Raw genomic sequence first — 20,852 nt, forward strand, 5'->3', positions numbered from 1 at the left:
AAAGGCGTGCACCACCACTGCCGAGCTTTTTTTTTTCTTTTTTATGTTCCCATCTTCTTGCTTTTACTGTACACAAGCTCTATTTGAGCGGGGTGTGTGTGTGTGTGTGTGTAGTGTGTGCACATGTACTTGGTGACTGGACAAAGAGATCCTGGCCTAACCTGGTGACACAAAACAAGCCCTTGAGCTACTTGGGAAGCTAAGGCAGGAAGATCTCAACTTTAAGGCCTGACTTGGCTAAGGTGAATGGAAGGCTAGCCTGGGTGTCTACAAACGAAAGGTTAACAGAAGAGCATGTGGCTCAGCATAGAGTGGTGTCTAGCATGCATGAAGCCCTGCAGCAATCTGTTACCTACACATGCTTGCTTTCCTTTTTAGATTTATTTTATTTTATGTATATGAGTGTTTTGCCTGCATGTATTTATGTGTGTCTGGTGCTTGCAGAGACCAGAAGAGGATGTTGGATCCTCAGACAGGGGAAATTCAAATTGTTGAACTACACTGTTGGTGCTGGGAACCAAACTTAGATTTTTTTGAAAAAACAACTTCTCTTGAGCACTGAGCCCTCTCTCCAGGTGTGCCACCTACCTGGTTTTTAAAAGGGTCTCTGGTCTTGGCTGGCCTGTCTCCCTTTGGAGTTTAAAATGACTTTGAACTTCAGATTCTCCTGTCTCCATCAAGTGCTGGGAATATAGGTCGGTGGCTCTGTACTCAGCCCTTGACCTTAGTGTTTCTTACACAACTTAGTCATTCATGCTCTCTGAGTGCTTTCTCCTTTGCTTTTCTTCCTTTTCTTCCTGGCATGTAAAAATTCCTTGTATATTGTTGGCATCAACTCTTCTTAATAAGCATTGCAAATACCCTTGTAGGCTATGAATAGGAAGTGAGAAGGCAGCCTCTTGCAGCAAATGCTAATTCAACATGGTGTTTGGTTAAATTAGTTGCTTGCCCTTGGTTATTGGAGCAATGGGTAAGCTTCTTTTGTTTCTCCTCTTTCAGAGACACATAGAACAGCTCCTTCTGTCTGAAATAAAGTTTGGCTCTGTGTTGGTTATAATTTGCTTTTTCTGGCTGGCACAGCCTTCTTTTTGTTTTCTGTCTTCTGACAGATTATAGGATTGTGGGGAAACAGCGTCCAGGGCTTTTTCAGGAACTGTGCCATTTTATCTACAGGAGAAGCCATTGGCTTTGGCACTAAAGAAAATTGGCTCTGTATTTAAAGATGCCAAATCATGCTTGATCCGCAAGCTTGCTGTCTCATTTTGTGTATGTGTGTGAAACTTTTTCAAGATGTTGGCTTTTTTTTTCTTTTTCTACCATGTGCTACCCTGTCAGTATGAGGAATTAACTAACAACTTACCCTCTAGGAGCCCACCCCAACACACACACACAGCCCAAGCATCCTAGATCAGTGGGGGTCTTCTGAAGATCAGGGAGGTGTGTGCCACACAGGGTTCCTTTCGAATACCTTATCTGCCTTTGAGCTTTTTTTCCCCCTGGGAAAAGTCAGCTAATGACTTTTCCATGGAGTCCTGAATTATTTAGTTGTAGAAATGATTTGCCAGCCAAGGTGTCCTTCTGGTTTATTTGCTGTTTTGTTCTGTTTTTGAGATAGGGTTTCACTTTGCTGCCGGTGCTAGCCTGGAACTCACACTGTAACCCACACTTTCCTTGAACTCAAATGCCTCCTCAATAGAGGAATCAGAGGCTTGAGTCACCATGCTCTGCTCCACGAGTTCCACTGACATAGTCAGGCTGTCCCAGGTCTCTCAGCCTAGGCTGGCCTCCAACTTCTGATCCTCTTGCTTCTACTACTATGCTTGCTTTTTATGGGGACCGAACCTAATTCTTAATACCATCTCACCAACCAAGCTACATCCCCAGCACACCCCCTCTTTGTTTTTGTTAAGTGAACCTCATATATTGCTCTACCACAACCTAAGAAACCATACCGTTTTTATTATATTCCTTCCCAGCCACAGTGTCCCCTTAACACGGCCATTAGCCATTTAAGTTTGGGTGTAGATGTCCAGTTAATGCAGCGTCAGTGTTACTGTTTTAACAACTTTGGGCTTGTACTTTTAAGGAAACCTGGTTCGTCTGCATCTTAATTATACTGAACTCTGATAAGGAGGTGGTCATTTCAGGATTATTGGATGTAGAAGCTTTGGATACAATACAGGTTGAAGCTAACTTTGTGACCTTTGTACGTTTCCTTTTATTTATTTTTGCGGAAGATTTGGTGTGTTCCCTTTCCACGTCCACCAACTTCCAGACACATACTTTCTCACTTCTCTCCTTCCTCCTAGTTTCTCTTAGGGAAAGCAAGAATTTCCAACAGATAAAATTGTTGCAATTGATTAATACCTAAATCTTTTCATGGTTTTGACAGAATTCAGTTGATTAGTCTGAGAAAAGGAAGGTAAAGCAGAGAGGCCTGGAGAGCATCCTTTTTGTGGTTGGGTGTCTTCCGATGGTTACTTGGTTTGGAAGTCTGAAGAAAGCCTTTTGGCAGGAAACACCGGAGGGCTGGTCACTCTTAGTACCCAGGGTGGATGAAGGAGAAGGAGAAGCGGCGGGCGGGGCATCACCTGGCCCGGCCGCTGGATGCTTGGCTCCCAGCTTCCTTGTGGGTACCAGGAGAGACGGGGGCAGCCGTAACAAAGAGGAGCCGTGCCGGGGCCGGGGCCGCGGGTAGCTGGCCTATCCCCGGCGGCTGACCTCCCAGTGGGCCTCCCCAGTTGGCTGTACGGCAAGTCGCTCTGCTGGTTCCTTGGCTCAGGATTGGCTGTGTAGACAGGAGGGAGCTTGCAAAGAGCAGGGATGGAGTTGAGGGGGCGGGGCTGGCTTCCGGCGGCGGAGGGGAGCGAGCCGGAGCCGGCTGGGGGAGGGGGTGTAGGCGCACCGCGGAGTGCAGCGCTCTCGGTGAGCCTAGCACCCGGAGTAGCCGTCTCCCCCTCCCCCTGCCTGAGCCTCTAGAAGCCCTCTCTCTTCTGTCCTCCCTGGACTAGGGCAAGCAGGGCTGCACTGTCCCAGGCCGGCGGGGCGGAGCCCGGAGCCCCACTGAGAGCTGCAGAGCCAACCTCACCTCCTGCCCAGGGCGCAAGGTGTGTGTGTTTTTTTTCTAATGCCACCCGGACTTTAGCCGACTTAACCTTGTAAGAGAGGGGAAAATGGATTGGGAAGTATGGTCTCTGCGTCTCATCACCTTATCTTTATTTTCCAGTTCTACCTTTCATCCTTCTTTCTGTCTCTTCATCTCACCCCTGCAGCTGGTTAAGGAGATTCAGGACACTTCTCTTTTTACCGACGTGTAGATGTCGGCCGCGTAGTAGATTGCACAGATGGGAAAGAGAGGAGCCCTTTTCATGTGGCATCTGATGCAGTAAACCGGCGGGGGAAAGATAGAACCCAGGACTGGCATTTTTAAACTGTACAGCATCTGCGTTCATTAAGGCTGCCCTTATTCTCTTTAGGTCGGTCTTAATCAGCAGCAGTAATCTTAACGAGGCGGAGGTTTTGGTGGGAAGGAGGAGCAGCCCTCCGGCCTTGGTAGTTAAAAGCAATCCTGATAATTGTTAGTGATTAACTCTGGTAAAGTCTCTTTCTTGAGAACACTGTCACAGGCTTTGTGTATTGGCTCAGCCCTAAAGGAGAAAGAACTGGAGCCAGGGAAACTTACCTTCTTTCTGAACTTGAAGGCCTTATCAGTTTCTCAAATGTTGTATGTCTTATATTCATAGGTTAGTGATATTCATGGGCTCGTGAAGGGATTCCTTTCTGTCACCAAAGCTGCATCTTTTAAAAAATATATACATAGTTTGATTTGATTGTCCTTTTAAGAGTTCTCCTTAATCTTTTATTAATTTGATTGGCTGTATCATTACAATTTAGGTGATTTTTATTTTTGGAGTTCTTTGCCTTTGTAACATTATTATTATTATTATTATTATTATTATTATTATTATTATTATCATTATTATTTTAAAGAGGAACTCCCTCTGTAGTTCAGGTTCAGCCTGGCATGGAATTCCTATCATCCTGCTTTAGCTTGCTGCAAACTACTGGCAATTAACAGGTGTGCACCACTGCACTAGATTTTGGATCCTTTCTGAAATACATGGGTCTGTACAACTCAAAATAGGAACTTCTTTACATATTACAAGTAAAAAGAAAGTTACCAACTGAAGGTGAAATGCCCAGAAATTACAATATTAGGAACAAAGGGCGTGCTTTTGAATGGCAGTGTCCATGTTATCTTTGCTTTTTGTTCTGTTATTATTTTTCAAAGACAGAGTTTCCGCGTGTAGTCCTGGTTGGCCTGGTAGCCAGGTTGTCCAGTCTACTGCATTGCTGTCCAGTAACAGCATTGCTGTTACCTCAGCAATGCTGGGGTAACAGCCACCTATCCCTGGCTCTGTCTCTTTATATTGTGCACTTTCCATCAGAGCTGTTGGGGACTGGCTTTATTTTTGTGTTGATTAGCAAAGAGGAGCTATGTCAGAAGAGGTGAAGACCAGTGTCTTGACAACATTTTACATTAACTAAATATAAATATTAACTAAAGTGATTCGTTTATCTTCCTATACCAGGTTTAATTCCCAATGGTTGTTGTAACTGGAGTTCAGGTTTGAAGATAGGATTGATGTTCTGCAGCTGTGTCACAGTTTTAGCTGGATGAGTAATTTTTCTTGATGATTTATTTTATCTCTAGCCAGTCAGGAACAATTGGAATGAGAGTCAAGTATGGAAAATAGGGGGCTTGGGATGGAGCTTAGAAGGTAGGGTGCTTGCCTAGTGTCTGGGGGCTCTGGAGATGAGGGAGGGGGGATTAGAGCTTAAAGGGCAACCTGGGCTGCATCACTCTGTCTAAAACAGTAAACAGAAGAAAGATAGGAATGGTGGGACAGGAGTCAGTCACCTCAGTGATGGAAAAATAGAGCAGGAAATGAACTTTGTCTCTACGTGTGCATATGTGTACATGCACATACACAGATACATATTTTATACACATAACATTTCAAGTACGTATTAGTATTGAATTTTTTACGAAAGAAATTCACAATAATTCTATGCTGGGACCGGGCAGTGGTGGTGCACGCCTTTAATCCCAGCACTTGGAAGGCAGAGGCAGGCGGATTTCTGAGTCCGAGGCCACCCTGGTCTACAAAGTGAGTTCCAGGACAACCAGGGCTATATGGAGAAACCCTGTCTCGAAAACTCGTATGTTGGCTTTGAAGTTTTTTTTTTTTTTTAATGCTTTTATCCCTAAGGGCTCAGAATTATGTTAAAATTAGGAAGGGAAGAGGATCCTCCAGACAGATCTTACCTAACTTGTTACAGAGAATAGTGTTAAAATCACTGATTCAAGCTTTGGACAGCTAGTGTATTGAATAAAATAGAAAATTTTAGAAAATAGAAAATCAGGCTGGTGTCAAACTCAGGAGATGCACCTGTCTTTGCCTTCCTAGTCTGGGATAATAGGTGTGACTCTGACACCTTTGAAGTGTGCTTGGCTCTCCAGCAAGGTGGGGAAGTAGTAGCATGAAAAGCTCCTGGAGGAGATGCTGCTGTGGTCTGTTTGCCCTCCTAGTTGATACCCTAGATTTTTCTCTTCTCTTTTCCTAGGTGTGAGTACTTAATGTGGCTCTCTATAAAGTTATATTATACTTTTCTTTTGTTTTTTGAGATAAGGTCTTACTCTGTCCTGGAGTCTAGGCTTACGGTGTATGCGTATGTGCATGCATGTACAGGTCTTCAAACGGCTGCTTTCCTTTTTTTTTTTTTTTTTTTAAGAAATAAGATCTCGACGGCCAGGGCTATACAGAGAAACCCTGTCTCAAAAAAAAAAAAAAAAAAGAGTAATAAGAAATAAGGTCTTAAAATTTTCATTTTATGTATGTAGGTGTTATGCCTGTGGGTCATGGGTGTGCCTGGTGTCCCTGAAGACCAGAAGAGGGCATAGGATCCCCTGGAACTTGTGTTACAGACAAAAATGATTGTAAGCCTCTGTGTAGGTGCTTGGAATTTAGCCCAGGAAGAGCAGCCAGTGCTGTTTGCTAGCCCCTGAGCCATCCCTCTATCCCCTTTCCCTTGTTCTTCAAGTCAGGATTTCTTACCGGATTGGACCTTGCTGACTCAGACAGAGCAAGCTTCCACGCTCCCCCTGGGTCTCTGACCTAGCACTAGATACACTCTGCCTCAACTGGCATTTATGTGGATGCTAGGGACGCAAATTCAGGTTGGGGTTTGTTTGGTTGGTTTTGGTTTTAGTTTAGTTTAGTTTTTTTTGAAACAGGGTCTTTATGTGGTTCTAGCTGTAGACCTGGCCTGGAACTCATGGAGGTCTTCCTGCCTCTGGCTTCCAAGGGCTGGGATCAAAACTGCATCACCGCAACTGGCCCCCAAAATCAGGTCTTTATGCTTGTGTAGCAAGGAATATACCTCATGAGCCATTTCCTTACCTCTGGTATTGGACTCCAGATCCTCCTGCCTTAGACTACTAAGGGCTGGGATTATAGTTTTTTCTTGCTATATTAATTTTTACAGTGTAGAGGACTTTGTGCATGTGGGCAAATCACTCTGTCAGCTGAATTACACCTCCAGATCTAACAGGTCTGTTTTCTTGTCTAGTTGTGCAGTCAGTAATTTGCATGGTGCAGTAGTTGGGATCCCCAAAGAATTTTTCCCAGGAGGCAAGAGGCTATGTATAGAATTATTAATGGTGTATCTGCGTTCGACACTGGGTATCTTTTAAAGGGCTTGGAAACTCAGATCTAACTTCTGCAAGGAAACAGTTATGCAAAGCTATGAGTTGTAGTTTGTTAGGTTGAAGAGACAGTGCGCTGAAGTTAAAGTAACTCATTGAATGTCCTTTAGCACTAGTGTGTGATGTGCAGCTTAGAATGTAAGAAAAATGGCTTTATGTACTCTTTAAGGGGAGACTGTGGTCTAATCACATCTGAAGTATGAAATGATCCCTTGAGAAAGTGCAGGAAGCATAGAATTCTTAGCTTTGCTTAATTCCTGGAATAATACACTTGGGTGTGGTAAGGTTTGGAACTTGGGGGGGACATACTCAAGGTGAGAAGATATTAGAGGTAGAAAAGGTCTTAGAATGCTGCTTCAAGTGAGAGGCTTAGGTAGAGGCAGTGTGCTCATATGCAGATGTGTCTGATGACAGTTTTTAGCTTTATCAGCCATATGTCAGCCAGTATCTTTTTTGTTTGCCTTTTTTTTCCCCCACAGGGTTTCCTGGAACTGGCTGTATAGACCAGGTTGGCCTCAAACTCAGAAGTTTTCCTCCTAAGCTCACAACCAGTATCTTGTGTGTTGTTGTTGTTGTTGTTGTTATTTATTTTGGTTTTTTGAGACAGGATTTCTCTGTGTGGCCCTGGTTGTCCTAGAACTCACCCTGTAGACCAGGCTGGCTTCAAACTGAGAAATCCGCCTGCCTCTGCCTCCCAGGTGCTAGGATCAAAGGCGTGCGGCACCACTGCCCGGCTCTTTTATTATTTTTAATTAATTTATTTAAGATGCGTACACACATGCACAGGGCTCACCAGGAACATATGTAGGTCAGAGGACACTTTATGGGAGTTGGATCCTGGAGACTGAACTCAGGTAGTCAGAGTTGCCAACAAGCCTCTTTACCTGCTGAGCCATCGGGCGGCCCTCCCCTCTTGCCTGACTCTCCCTCAGGCCTGACTGAGTCAGGCTCAGTCTTTTGAGGAAATTCAGTCCTGAGGGCCACAAACTTGGTGGAGTTTATGATTTGTTTACCACTCAGATAAAGATTTAGAACTTTGGTTGCTGAATGAATAAAAGAAGTAAAAAGGGAAAGGTAGGAAACTTGGCCGCTCGCTTGTTGGAGGAGAATGTTTATTTTAGATATGTAGGAGAGTATACATAGCCAGGGGCAGGGACCTCTGGGAGAATCCAGAGTGGACAAGACCCTGATCATGTCCTGGCCATGTGAGACAGGATAGAGAGGGAGGAAGAGAAGAAAAGAGGAAAAGAGGACCAGGTGCAACAAGCAGGAGGCCAAACTACAAACAGAGGGCAGGTAATCAAAATGGTTGGATTGTGTACATACAGCAGAGCAGCCCATTGTCCTAGACTGGAGAGTTCAGGGTAGAGGACAGGATGCAAGGAAGGTAGCAGACCCTACAACAGGTATGGGCTGAGGAGTTCAGGGAGAACCTGGTGGCCAGGTCTACTTTGATATGTTAAATAGGCACCCAGCCCTTTGTCCCAGGTTTGAAACCTAAAGGTTGCTGATGAGTTACTGAATACTTCCTGAAAAATGGTCAGAGAAGATTGCATCTCAGTCAGAATACTTCCTGAAAATTGGTCAGGGAAGATTGCATCTCAGTCAGTTTAATCCTCAGAAGTTTACAGGTCTGTTCCGATGAGAACCAGGGCTGTCTTTCTAATGATGTTGCCTTTTAAGAATTCTTTTGACTCACCGAAAAAAAAAATGTGTGTAGAGGGGAGCCTGGAGAGATGGCTCAGCAATTAAGAGCAATGGCTGCTCTTCTAGAGGATCTGGTTTCAACTCCCAGCACTCACTCACATGGCAGCTCACAACTGTCTGTAACTCTAGTTCCAGGGGATATGAAACCCTCACACAGACATACATGCAGGCAAATTACTAATGCACATAAAGTAAAGTTAAATAAATTACTGGGGAAAAAAGCTTGTTGAGTATGTATATGTGTTGTTGGTCAGTGCCTCAGAACAGTCGATCTGCCTGCCCATAATCTTAGTAATCGGAGGCTGAGGTAGGATTTTAAATTTGAGACTAGCCTGTGCTACATAGGGAGACTATAAAGAAATTTGTGATTAATGAATTAAACAAGTAAACAGCCAACCATGATGATATATAGGTTTCATTTAGTCAAAGAAATTTTGGTTTTTGGATCAGGTGGCAGATGAGGTTGCTCTGTGGTATTAGATCACATTGTTTGAATCTTTTGGTTTTATAACTAGTGGGACAATGAGCTAACATGTCCTTTTTGGAAGCAGGCCAGTGATAACACTGCCCTTGGGCCTGGATGGGTTGGAAAATAGGACAGAGTAAACAATTGAGGGTATAAATAATGAATCTTCCTGCTGAGTCTTGGGAGAGTGAGAGAGATTATCCTCAAAGCTGTTCAATCTGTCAGTGACAGAGGAAGAGTCCACTGAATTAATTACCTAGATTGTGTTTGTTACTGCATGTGTTATGGGATTGCTAGAGCCATTCAAAACAAAGTTACCTTTCAATTAAAAAAATGTTTTATTATTTTATGTGTATGGATATTTTGCTTGTATGTATGTCTGTCTGTGTACAATGTCATGACCAGTACCCTCAGAAGCTCGAAGAGTGTGTTGGCTCCCCTGGAACTGGGTTACAGAGGGTTGTGAGCTGCCACCTGGGTGCTGTGAATCACACCCTGGGTCTTCTGGAGAAGCAGCCAGTGTTCTCAACCACTGAGCCATCTTTTCAGCCCCAAGTTACCTTGTATTACAGACTCATCTTTCCTTTTCAACCAAATAAATCATTTTTTTCTTCCTTCCTTCCTTCCTTCCTTCCTTTCTTCCTTCCTTTCTTCTTCTGAGACAGGATTTCTCTGTGTAGCCCTGGCTGTCCTGGAACTCACTCTGTAGACCAGGCTGGCCTTGAACTCAGAAATCTGCCTGCTTCTGCCTCCCAAGTGCGTGAGCCACCACTGTGCAACTATAAATCAAGTTTTTTATCTACTTTTTAGAATGTAGTCCTTCGAGTCCTTCCCCAAACTTGGTTCTCTGTGAACAATCTTTTGTTTGGCAAAATAATAGACTTCTGCTTAACAAGAACTTTTATTGTTTGTAATTATGAGGCAAATAGAAAGGTCTGGGTCTACCTTACAGAGTTCTTGACTTGAATCCATATCATACTTCAAAATTAAATGCATTTATAATATAATTGTTAACAACTTAAAAAGGGTTAAGCCAAGAGTTTCTAGTATCGAGATAAATATTTTTACTTCTTGAGTTATTTTTATCTAAGGATTCAATAATTATTTTCTCTGTATTTTTCCAGGATAGGGAAAACTAAGAGTTTTCAAAAATCAGATAATGCAGTGATTTGGTTATGAGGTCAGACCCAGAACCATGATTTCTGAGTTAGAATCTTCTCTTTGAATTTCAGGGAGACGTGGAGCTTACAGTCCTCCTGCCTCAGCCTCTCAAGTCACTGAGACTGCCGATTGAACTCTAGATCATCTTTTTTCAGTTGCTAGAATTACAAACATCATACTATTTTTATTTTTTTCCTTTGGATTTCTAACAGTATTTAACAGTTTTCTCCTATAACGTAGGAAATCCGTCCTTTAAATTATTTAAAAATAGGGGTAGAATTCAATGGAAGAACATACACTTAGCGTACCCCCAAAGCTCTGGGTTTCATCCCCAGGAATGCAAAAAAAGTCAACAAATAAAATTTTCCTGCCTTCTCCTTGAGATGCTGTTTTTCCAAGGGAATCTAAAGATTAGGACACTATCACCAATCAAAAGGAAAAAGGAAAAAAGGTTTACTGTGGGATGTTCTAAGAAATAAAGACAAATTCCACAATAGATCAAGTTGGTTCCATTCCAGCCTATCTGTAAAAAGGCAGAGGCTGCCCTTATCAGCAGACAGACAGGACTACAGTTAAAGCTTCCTTTCTAACCAGTGGAATAGTCACATCTTGATTATGCATTATTTGTACAAAAAAGCAAAGAAGCAAAGCATAGACAAAAAAACCCAAAGGATGCTGCGGAGCCATGCTTTTATTATTTTGTGCATATGGGTGACTGTACACCATGTGTGCCTGTACCACAGAGCCAGAAGAAAATGTCAGATCCCAGACTTGCAGGTGGTCCTGGAGCACCTTTTTTGAGATGGGTCTCAGTATATAACCCTGGGTGGCCTGGAACTAGAGTAGACCAGGCTGACTTTGAATCATAGAACTCCACCAGTGTCTGACTGTTGTTTTTGAAATAGAGGTGCTATACTAGGCACTTTACAAATACAGTCCAAAGTAGTCCTGTTAGTTAATGCGTTAGGCCTTCTTTACATCACCTGTTTTGTTGAGGGGGCAGTATGAAGGCAGGGCCCATGTGAGCCAGTGTAGGTTGAGGGTCTGTGACCATTGCCAGCAAAAGACAAGGTGGTTTGGTTTAACATGACTCAGTAGCGCTGCTGTTAGTTCAAGGAGTCTGATCCTGAGTAATGTATTTTACATATATTTAAGCACAGCACAATTTGGTGAAAGTTTTCCTTGTGATAAATAACTCAGTTCTCAGTGTACACTAAATAAAGATTAATTCAGAATTAGATGTAGTGGCCTTTCCTTTAGTCACAGCACTTGGGAGGCAGAGGCAGGAGGATCTCTTAGTTCCAGACCAGCCTGGTTCTCAAGAGTAAGAGTTCCAGGGCAGCGAGGGTTACACAGAGAAACCCTGTCTTGAAAAACCAAAAAGGAAGTTTAAGATATGACTAAATCAAACCTCTTTGTAAAAGTGTGAATAACATCTTCGATAAAGATAGGTTCTATATTGACGAAGCTCACGATAAGGGTCTAAGGAAGGATCGAGTGTGGTCTTGCCACACTGTGCAGATGTCACCAGGCTATTATCCACATACAATTCCAGCCTTCCATGTAGTAAACAGGCTATCCTCTCTCTGAAGTGGCAGCCTTGTATGTTTAACATTCCTTTTTCTAGTGCTGATCTGAGTGTGAAGGACCCCCATCCATGCCTGCCAGTGTCCACATGCTGGGGTTGTGGTCTCATACCACCATGCCTAGCTCTCTGTAGTTTTTTGTTTATTTGTATGTTTGTATGTATGTTTGTGGTGGTGTGTTTTTGTTTGTTTTGTTTTGTTTGGAGTCTTTCTATACAGCCTTGACTGTCCTGTGTCTTGCTATCTGTTCAGTCTGGCTTCCAACTCAGCTCTGTCTGCCTCTGCTTCCCATGTGCTGGGATTAATAGTGTCTTGCCACCACTGTTAAAACTATGCCTGGCATCTTCCGTTAACAACTTTATATTCACGTTTCACCAGGATTTTGTTCTTTTTTTGTATTCCCAATGTACGGTATTGCCACAGTTCCTGATACATAATGGGTACTTGGTGAGTGAATGTGAGTGAATGGTGCCTTTACTAAATGGGTGTGTTTGGGGCTATTTACTGTCTCTATATAACAGTTCCTAGATCCTTCACTTGTAATAGTTTTTTAACATCTCAGATGCAATTACCCCTTTTCACATCAGATAATCTCCCCTCCCTTTATGGTTTATGGGAATTGTATGTGAATGTTCTATAGCTGATATGTGTGTGTGTGTGTGTGTGTATGTGCGCGCGTATGTGTGTGTTATTTATACACACACATATATATATATATAAATTATATAATATATATGGAAAGGGACATTTATTCAGTGTAGCCAACACACTGGGGAAAGGGACAAAGAGATCCAGTAACCCCCACAAATCCATTATTCTTGGGCCCTGAAGTGAGATTAAAGCTAGAGGACCAGCAGGGAGTAGGAGCCTTCTTGACAGGAGGTGTGGTGCAGCTCAGCTCACCCCTGACCCGTCCTTGGTTCTCTGATCTGTAATCTCACCCCTGGAGTGAAGGGTTTCTGTGCCTACTGGCCCAGGCTTAAGATTCCTGGGGAAATTACAATTTCTTAGGGCACATTGCTTTAATAGTCTGATAAGTAAAGTGTCTGTTTGGAATATATTCATTTCTACCAGACTGGTTAAATTTTTCAGCTTTCATTTTAACACCTCTGTTTTGAGGTGGAATATGTCTATTCCTGAAACAAATATAATAAATTGAATGCAGGTAGAAACTAAGGCTAGGACACACATACATACAAGGTAGCTCATACTACACCTCCTCCCGCACCCCCTAACCTCTTGGCTTTTAGTTTCTTTTTGAAGGGCTAGCATAATGAATTCCATCTTGTGGGTTTGAGTCTTGCCCTGAAGCCTAGGCTGGTCTCAAATTTAGAATCTTCCTGCTTCAGCTTCCCAAGTGCTAGTATAGTATTATAGGCAAGGGCTGCAATGCACAGCATGGCTTCATTTAAATTCCAACAACTCCCCGTCTTCTCTATGAGCAGTAGTCTCTAAAGACATTGCTGATTAACCACCTGCCCGTTTGTTCTCCATTTTCCCATGGTACCAGGATAAGATCTGTCCCAGTGGGTCTCAAGTTCATTCTGTCTTTCCTGTGGGCAGTGTCCTAGCATCTCAAAAAAAAAAAAAATTGTTCAAGTTCCCTTTTCAGAAGCCGTAATTGCATTAATTTTTAGAAGGCTTATATAGCACAAGAGGCGTGTCTGACTTCCTCAGCTCCCTCACTGTTGATTACATAGTTAATGGACGATGAGAAAGAACAACCAAATTTTATATGTATTTTGGGAATCGGTTTCTAATTTTAACTTAGGAATATTTTTATTTCATTTTATTTTTAAACAAAGGTCAAATGCTTAAAAAATTGGCCAACCATAGTGGCACATGCCTTTTATCTCAGCACTTGAGGGGGAGGGCAGAAGCAGGCAGATCTCTGGGTTCCAGGACACACTGTCTCGGAAAAGCCTCTAAAATATTAAAAATTTTAAAAATCCTATTTTTATAACAGTAATAAATGAAGTTCTTTTTGTTTATAAAAAGATATTTTATTTATTCAATGACAGTTTTTCTGTGTGGACAGCATATTTTGACCATGTCCACCCATAACTCTCCTTATTTATTTATTTATTTATTTATTTTTTAAATTGTAGTCAGGTTTTTTTTCAGATTTATTTTTATTTATTTTATATGTATGAGTACACTGTAGCTGTACAGATGGCTGTGAGCCATCATGTGTGTGGCTGCTGGGAATTGAACTCAGGACCTCTGCCGGCCCTATCGCCTCGGGCCCCACTTGCTCCTGTGTAATTCATAGTAGCTGTCTTCAGATGAACCACAAGAGGACATCAGATCTCATTACGGGTGATTGTGAGCCACCATGCGGTTGCTGGGATCCGAACTCAGGACCTTCAGAAGAGCTGTCAGTGCTCTTACCCGCTGAGCCATCTCGCCAGCCCCCTGTTTTGTTTTGTTTTGTTTTTGAGACAGGGTTTCTCTGTGTGTAGCCCTGGCTATCCTGGAACTCACTTTGTAGACCAGGCTGGCCTTGAACTCAGAAATCCTCCTGCCTCTGCCTCCCAAGTGCTGGGATTAAAGGTGTGCGCCACCACTACCCGGCCAACTCTGCTTTTTTAGTCCACTGTGTTATTCCTCCCAGATATCCCCAACGGGTCCCCCTTCCCACTTCATGTTTTCTTTTTTAAAGGCCCCTGAGTCCAGTTGGTGCTGCCTGTTGGAATGCTTCCTGGTCTTGTTGGTTGGATGGTAGGCTGGTTAGCAGTGACCTGCAGTGAGCTCATGAGTACAGGGAACATGACATCTATCCCCACCCCTGTCTACATTAATAGTGGGCTACCTGCCGGGCGGTGGAAAAAACAAACAAACAAATTAAAAATCCTAGCCAGGCAGTGTTGGCACACGCCTTTAATCCCAGCACTTGGGAGGCAGAGACAGGCGGATTTCTGAGTTCGAGGCCAGCCTGGTCTACTTAGGACAGCCAAGGCTACACAGAGAAACCCTGTCTCGAAAAAACCAAAAAAATAAAAAAAATAAAAAATAAATAAAAGTAAATAGTGGGCTAGCTTCTAGGGCCTGTGACTTGGGAAGAGCTTGGGATCAGGGTTACAAACGTCTTACTCCTTCCTGTGGGGCAAGCCCCAGATCCAGTCTGAAAGCATTGGCTCTATAACCTTCATGCCTCCATGGCACAGTGTGCGTATCTTGCTTGACTGGTTGGTGTTGTAGAGGACGTGGTCACCATCGATCCCTTGGGGTCATGCAAAGCACCTTCTTGCGATATGGAAGTCTTGGCCAGCAAGGGGGAAGTTTTCAAGTCGCTTACAGCTTGGTTTCCTGTGCTGTAACCAAAAATGTGTTTGTCAGTACCATACATAGTCTTGCTACCTAGCTCTGATGCACCGAAGAACAGCAGTAGCCTGCCTCAGACCTCCTTGCACAATAACTCATGGGAGGTATTTGACACTTAGCACTAAGATTTTCATTATTATTATTTTGACTTTAAAATGCCTTTTAAAATTAAATTTATTTTTAAATAATTTACAGCCCAATATCAGCCTTTCCTCTCCTCCCAGGACCCCTCATGAAAGTCTTCCCCTCACTCTCTTTTGAGAAGGTGAAACCCTCTCTGGGTATCAGTCCTCCCAGCCCCCATTTATATTATTTTCTTGTGACAAGGTTTCTCTGTGTAGCCTTGGTTGTCCTGGAATTTTCTGTGTAGACCGGGGTGGCCTCAGATTCAGAGTTTACCAAGGGAAAAAGTAATGCTGAGCATGTTGGACCGTGCCTGTAAATCCACCTTTCAAAAGATAAACCTAGAAGGGTTGCCTTGACTTTGAGGCCAACCTAGACCGGGAAACAAGACCCCATCTCAGTAAACAACAACAAAACAGGGCCAGGTGGACGGTAGGAGGGGCTCAGTGAGTAAAGGGCACTTCAGCCAAGTCTGATGATCTTCGTTCCGTAGCTGGGACCTACATGGTGGAAAGGAAAAACTATTTCCCCGAGTTATTTTTTGGCTCTGGTATGCACACACACAGACAAGAGAGAGACAAAGAGAGGGAGGCAGGGAGGGAGAGGGAGAGAGAAAGAGAGATTTTTCTCTCTGTAACCAAAATGTGTTTTGTCAGCAGTATATAAAAAATTAGAAAAAAGAGAAGAGGTAGCATAAAGGGCCAGTTGTGGTGGAGCACGTCTTTAACCCCGGCACTCAGGAGGCAGGTGGATCTCTCAGAGGCCAGCCTGATCTACAGAGCAAATTCTAGGACAGCCAAGGCAACACAGAGAGACCCTGTCTTAAAAAAGAAAAAGTTTGAGTTTCTAAAAACCGTGTGTCTTTGAGTGGGTCAGTCAGTTGTGCTGCGTCATACCTGTTAGCCCATGTGCAGAAATGAAGAAGCCGTAGAATCACTGCAGGTTCAAGGCCAGCCTGGACTATATATAGTACATTTGATGCCAGCAGGGATATTTAGTAAAACCATTCTAAAAAGAAAGGGATTCATGCCTTTAATCTTAACACTGAGGAGACAAAGGCAGGCAGATCACTAATTCAAGGCCAGCCTGCTCTATAGAACAAGTTCCAGGACAGCCAGGGTTACACAGAGAAAACCTGCCTCAAAAAAACGAAAGAAAAAAAATGCAGAGTATTTGTCTGACACTTAGGAAACTCTAGGTTCAAATCCCAAAGAGAAACCTGTTTATTATAAGGGACTGAAGCTGGGCGGTGGTGGCACACGCCTTTAATCCCAGCACTTGGGAGGCAGAGGCAGGCGGATTTCTGAGTTCTGAGGCCAGCCTGGTCTACAGAGTGAGTTCCAGGACAGCCGGGGCTACACAGAGAAACCCTGTCTCGAGAAACCAAAAAAAAAAAAAAAAAAAGGGACTGAAGAGAGATGCTTCAGCATTCAGCAGTTAAAAGTACTGTCTGCTCTTCCAGAGGTCTCGAGTTCAGTTCCCACCATTCACATGGCTCATGGATGGCCATTTGTAACTCCAGTTCCAGGGGCTCGGATCCCCTCTTCTGACTTCCAAAAACACCCGCCACTCAGGTGGTGCACAGACATAAATAAAGGCAAAAGACCCATAGACATAAACAAAGTAAAGTATTAAGACAAGAAGGAAGTGAAGGGGGAAAACAACAGAAGTCTGACATTGCTCCAGAGAGAAGAGCACACAGTGTGTGTGCAGTAGAGTAAAGTGAGTCAGGCCATGGGAATCTGCCATCCAAAATCTGTTCATAAGTGATTTAATTTTGTTAAACCAGATAATTAATGCTATTTTCCCGTCTAAAAATGAGGCAGTGGAGCTATCTAGTGGGTAGAGGCACTTGCCACTAAGCTTGGTGTCCTGAGTTTGATTCCTGGTGCCTCTGTGGTAGAAGGAAAAAAACCCAAGTTGTCCTCTGACCTGCTACATGCATACTGTGACACATGTAGGCTCATAAATAACTAAAACGTAATAAAAATAGGAATGAGTTCATGCTGGATTCTCTTTTAAATTTATTTGCTATGTGTATGTGTGTGAGCTTGCGTTAAGTATATGTGCATGCAGGAGCCTAAGGAGACAAGAAAAGGACATTAGTCCCCTGGAACTGGAGAGCTGTAGGTGGCTGTGAGCTGCCTTGTGGGTGCTGGGAATTGAACTCAGGTCCTCTGCAAGAGCAGTAAGCACTTTTAAGTGCTGAGCCATCTCTCCAGACCCCTGGCATAATTTCTTACTAGAACATGCTGCTGGCATATAGTTCATACAGCACAGACAGAGCTTTAGAGTATGGAGGAAACACCACAGGGCTTTTGCTTAGGTTGTCCAGAGGAAATTTAACAGTTCTTAGCACTCCTCAGCTTTTATGATGCTATTGTTAAAATCTGTAGCAGAAGCACTGGTTAATGATTCTTCTCCTGGCTCAACATGCTGGGCATTAGCTGGAAATCCTGAGTGATTTGCAGTGAGGGAACCATGAGAGCAATTTCGTGTTTGTCCACAAATTATCATTAGTTTCATTTGCTATCAGATAGAAGGAGCAGGAGAAATGGGCTTTTTGCCAATTGCAGCTTCCCTCCGATTAGGGCGTTAGTTCAATTATGTCCAATTAGCTTTTATTGCAGATAGCAGTGATAATTACTCTCGAGTCAGTTTCGGCTGCAGTTATCCCAAGGCTGAAGTATGAACTTGATGGATTTTAATGACCACCATGGCACAGTTCACTCCCTCCCTGCAGTTACTGCTTTTTCCAGACCTCTCTTAGATAAGAGGTCAAAATGTTATAGAAGTCTGTCTCACAATTAAAACATACTGTCCTTTTGAAGAGCTATGTAGGATCATATTTTAGAAGAATCTATTAGGAACAAACTTAATGGTTTTTTATATCCTGAGATCATACCCTTGAGTTTACTTCTGCTTATCATAGGAGACTAGACCAAGATAGAACTAAATGTCACTCTCCGCACTGTGTGCCAATTGTTAGACAATAGTAATTTGCAAGAACAGGTTGGTCTCAAGTTCGTTCCTAAGTGCAAAGGAAAAAAAATTTTTAAAAAGATTTATTTGTTTATTTTATGTATGTGAGTACACTGTGGCTGTCTTCAGACGCACCTGAAGAGGGCATCAAATCCCATTACAGATGGTTGTGAGCCACTACGTGGTTGCTGGGAATTGAACTCAGGACTTCTGGAAGAGCAGCCAGTGCTCTGTAAATGAAGGTCATGGGAGGAACAATTCAGCGCTCTCCTACTTCCTGGTTTCTAGGATCAAACTCAGGTTGTCAAATTTGGTAGTTTACCTTTACCCTCCCAGCCATCTTGAAAATAACCAAAGCTGTGCTGGAGAGATGGCTCAGCAGTTAAGAGCACTGACTGCTCTTCCAGAGGTCCTGAGTTCAAATCCCAGCAACCACATGGTGGCTCACAACCATCTGTAAAGGGATGGGATGCCCTCTTCTGGTGTGTCTGAAGACAAAGACAGTGTACTCATATAAATAAAATAAATAAATCTTAAAAAGAAAAGAAAAGAAAAGAACCAAAGCTTAGTAGAAAAAGAGAGAAAGAAAGCCAGGTATGGTTATATGTGTCTGCAATTCTAGTACTTAAATGGTAGAGGCAGGAGGATCAGAATCTCAAGGACATTTTCAGCTACACGTTAATTTCAAGGCCTCCCATTGTCACAAACAAGAATGAGAATCCTTTCTAACAGACCACTCTCTGAGACATCTATGATTTCAGCCCCACCTCTCCTATACTTCAACAATATTACTTTTTTGTTTGTTTTGTTTTGTTTTGTTTTGTTTTGTTGAGGTAGGTCTCCTGTAGGTAGCCCAGGCTGACCTCAGATTCTTGATGCTTTGGATTCCACCTCCCAGGTCCTGGAGTTATAGGCAAGAGCTACTAACAGTCAACTTTAAGATCAGATTTATTATTTTTATCATAATTATTTTTATGTCTGTATGTGCTATAGACACAGAATGTTGAGGACATCTTACAGGAGTTTGTTCTCTTTACCATATTGGACTCAGGCATTGGAACTCCTGTCCACTAAGCCATCTCACCAACCCTTCACAGCAGAATTGAACGGGAAGACTTTGTGATCAGTCATTACTTTGCTGCATTTAGCAAGGCTGTGTTCTGTGGAGACGGGGTCTCAGTGTCCTGTAGAGCAGGCTGGATTGGAACTTGTATCAGTTCTCATGGCCATGCTTTAGGAATGCTCGGGTTGAACGTGCAGCTGCCCTACCTGGCTAGCAAAGCCCTCTAGAGGGTCGGTTCCAGAGCTGCGTGGAGGTCAGGTTCTGTGCAGTCTGAAGTACTGTGACCAACATTCTTAGCCACGTTGTGTAATAAAAGGAATATGATAGTCAGGCATCGTGGTCCACACCTTTAGAACTATCACTCAAAAGGCGAAGACAGGTGGATTTATGTGAGTTCTAAGCCAGCTTGGTCTACATAGTGTGTCCCAGGACAGCCAGGACTACATGATAGAAAGAGCCTGTCTCAAAATACAAAAAATAAAAGATCTTTTTATATTTTAAGGAAAATAGTAAGTGATTTTGCATGTATATGGTGTATGTGCGTAGGTTTGCTTGCCTATGGGCATAAGTGTAGACATGCGTGTGCAGAGTCTACAGTGTGATGTCCGCCTCTATCACTTTCCTCAAGGCATTCACTGGGGACTTCCTGATTTAGTTAATCTAGTGGCCAGCTTGTTCTGGGAATCCTTTCCCAAGTTCTGGGATTACAGATGGGCTAACACACCCACATTGCTTTTTTGCGTGGGGACTGGGGATCCAGACTCTAATCCTCATGGTATGGGGCAAGCTGTTTCTCCAGACCCATATGTGAATATTTGTACAGTGTAAATAACTAAAATGTTAAGTGGAAGTTTGATTTTGTTGGCAAAAATAAAATGACCTGGGGTAGAAAAATGGCTCAATGGTTAAGAGTGCTGGTCTTCCTCAATACTCCAGTTCGCTGTCCAGCACCCACATGGTAGCTCGCTACCAGACTGGGTAGCACTCTCCTCTGTCACTGGTTCCTTCCTCTCTTTTTCTTTTCTTTCTTTTTTCTTTTGACCCCGCCTGCCCTGGCACTGCCATGCCTACCTATCAGTTTTTCTTTATTTTGGGAAGAAGGAGGAATACAAGTCTCAGTCATCCTCCTGCCTCACTGTTCCCAGAGGCTGGAATTCCAGGCATGTGTCACCACACCTGACTTACATTTACTCTTTCCTTCTGCCTTAGTTAGGATTTCTGTTGCTGTGATTTCAAACAAAACAAAACACCAGAACCAGTTTGGAGAGAAAGGGTTTATTTCAGCTTACAACCCTCAGGTCACACTCCATCACCGAGGGAAGTCAGGGCAGGAACTTGGAGACAGGAGCTAATAGAGAAGTGCTGCATACTAGCTTGCCAGAGTGGCTTGCTCAGCCTGCTTTCTTGTGCAGTCCAGGACTACCTGCCCTCCACATCAGTCATTAAGCAAGCAAGTGTCCCATAGACTTACCTATAGGCCAGTCTTATGGAGACATTTTGTTACTTAAGATTTCCTCTTTCAAGCTGGGTGGTGGTGGCGCACGCCTTTAGTCCCAGCACTTGGGAGGCAGAGGCAGGCGGATTTCTGAGTTCGAGGCCAGCCTGGTCTACAGAGTGAGTTCCAGGACAGCCAGGGCTATACAGAGAAACCCTTCCTCTTTCCAGATATGT

At 43.3% G+C, this 20,852-nt stretch overlaps 1 protein-coding gene across 3 annotated transcripts in view; it reads left to right on the plus strand.

Annotated features, from left to right (window-relative positions):
• Positions 1–20,852, plus strand: part of Fam222b (family with sequence similarity 222 member B) — a 60,977-nt gene that overhangs the window by 18,575 nt on the left and 21,550 nt on the right. Inside the window, exon 1 of one of the 3 annotated variants that reach the window (XM_031354320.1) lies at positions 2,768–3,107. The exons of the other annotated variants lie outside the window; for them this stretch is intronic. The gene's annotated coding sequence lies outside the window, so the exon portion shown is untranslated. Of the gene's footprint in view, positions 1–2,767; positions 3,108–20,852 lie in introns of those variants that run through there. 3 annotated transcript variants of the gene reach the window in all.

Source organism: Mastomys coucha, unplaced genomic scaffold (assembly GCF_008632895.1).
Source record: "Mastomys coucha isolate ucsf_1 unplaced genomic scaffold, UCSF_Mcou_1 pScaffold5, whole genome shotgun sequence".
Taxonomy (NCBI): Eukaryota; Metazoa; Chordata; class Mammalia; order Rodentia; family Muridae; genus Mastomys; species Mastomys coucha.